This window comes from Penaeus vannamei, chromosome 9, assembly GCF_042767895.1.
Source record: "Penaeus vannamei isolate JL-2024 chromosome 9, ASM4276789v1, whole genome shotgun sequence".
In the NCBI taxonomy this organism is placed as follows: Eukaryota; Metazoa; Arthropoda; class Malacostraca; order Decapoda; family Penaeidae; genus Penaeus; species Penaeus vannamei.
The window spans coordinates 26805502-26808001 of NC_091557.1; positions in this window are offsets into that span (position 1 = coordinate 26805502).

A 2500-nucleotide genomic window follows, 5' to 3' on the forward strand; every position below is an offset into this window, starting at 1 on the left:
TCTCAGTCTCTCTCTCTCTCTCTCTCTGTCTGTCTCTCTCTCTCTACCTACCTACCTATCTCTTTATATATATATATATATATATATATATATATATATATATATATATATATATATCTACGTTTCTTCCTTTCTGCCTATTTATTTGTCTATCTGTCTGTCTCAAGAAAATTAGATACCTGGACATAAGAGTTTATGTAATATATTCTGCACCATTCTCGAGGAAAGGATTGCTACTCTTAAGCTAATTCCAGTGTACTCTGACCATTCCCTCTTCCCCTTATCTTTACTCCTCCCTTTCTCCTTGTCCCCTCTTCTCTTCTCCTTGCCCCATCTCTCCTCTCTGTTCAAAGAGGCTTTCATTCTTCTCACTCCCCTTGCATCACTTCCGTTCTCCCATTCTCCCTTCTTCCCCTCTCTTGCCTCTTGTTATTTTCTCTTACCCCCCTTCCCACCACTCATTTGTTTTTCCTGTCTTCTGTTTCCTCCTCTTCCCTCCTCTCCAACATTCTCTTTCTCTCTCACGCCTCTCCTTCCTCTTTCCTACCTCTTCATCTCCTGTTCCACCTCTTCTTTCATCTCTCCCACCTCCTCTTTCTCGTCTCCCATCTTTCTTTTCTTATTCCCACCTCTTCTTTCCCCTGTTCCACCTCTTTTACCTCCCCTCCCACCTTCCTTTTCTCCTCTCCAACACCCTTTTTCTCTTTCTTCCCCATTTCCACCTCTTCCTTCTCCTCTCCCTCCCTCTACTCCTTTCCCATCGCATCTTTCTCCTCTCCTACCCCTCTTTCCTCTCTCCTACCTCTTCCTTCCCCTTCCTCCTCTTCTACCTCCCCTCCCATCTCCTCTTTCTCCACTTCCACCCTCCTTCATCTTTCCTACCACTTCTTTCCCCTCTTCCACCCCTTCTTTCTCCACTCCTACCTCTTCTTTCCCCCCTTCCACCCCTTCTTTCTCCACTCCGACCTCCTGTTATTCCTTATCTCTCTCATCGACAGGGTTTGACGGACAAGACACACACCTGTTTGACGCCTTCTTATGTCTTAAAGATGGAAGAGAAACTTCATGAGAAAGAGAAAGAAAAGTAAGCAAGAGAAGTGGAGAAGAGAGGACCGAGGAACAATAACTGTAATGATGGAAAGAAAACACTGTAAGAAAAATTGATGTACAAGTTGAAAAGAAAGGAAAGAAAAATAAATGACATTATCTCTCTTTTGCCTTTAGCTAACCATTCGAATTAACCTTAAGACGTATATATATATGTGTGTATATCAAGTACTTTTCCTGCATGAAATCCTCACAGTTCTTCTCTCCTTAAAGTCGTCCCTCTCTTCTAGACCTCTCGACCTCTCTGTTTCTCTTTCTCCCTCCGGAAAAAGGAAGGTTAAGAGGGGAATTTTTTTTAGCCAATAAGGGCTCTCTGCTATTTCTATTCCTGATTAGCTCGCTGAAGTGGGCGTGCTTGTATATGTGCGTGGAAGAAATAGGCTCGTGTTATATATTACGTGTTACAAATGTGAATATAAAAATACATTCATATTTACACACACACACACACACACACACGCACGCACACACACATACACACACACACACACACACACACACACACACACACACACACACACACACACACACACACACACACACACACACACACACACACACACACATATATATACATATATATATATATATATATATATATATATATATATATATATATATATATATATATATATATATGTATGTATGTATGTATGTATGTGTGTGTGTGTGCATATATATATATATATATATATATATATATATATATATATATATATATATATATATATATATATATATATATATATATATATATATATGTATGTATGTATGTATGTATGTATGTATGTATACATGTATGTTTGCATTTAGTTTTCTCTATGCTTGTCTAGTCGTTTCTATGTTTTTGTATGTATGGGTTTGTGCACTATAAAAATGCTATAAATATTTCACATAAATGAAAAACCTTCACGGTTGAATATCCGAATATTGGACCATATAGAGCCGTATCCATCAAGGGTACACTTCCCGAAGAAAAGGGAAAAGGATTGTGATAATCTGTCACTGTAGAAATTACTATGCTACATACACAGGCGCGGTGAAATATGGTGGCTTATCATAACGAACTAGTTATTACAGGTAAGGGTCACTTGTTTACTCTACGCGTGGGTCTTTTTTCACCCTATTTTGCTTTGACCATTTCCCATTCCCCATTCATTAGAAGGGGCAAGAGTTCCACCAACTCTCCTATGAAATCGTTTCATCGAATTGTTTATGTATTCCCTAATCAATGAGTTTACTGTGTATGACGGAGAGCTCACTGGTTAGGCTTCTTATAACGTTATTTTGACATTAAATTTTGCTGTGAAGCTTAAGATTTTTTTTTTCTTTTTATGTTTGCGTATTTGTTTGTCAATCTGTCCGTCTATGCCTCTGTCTTTGCTTGTGTGCA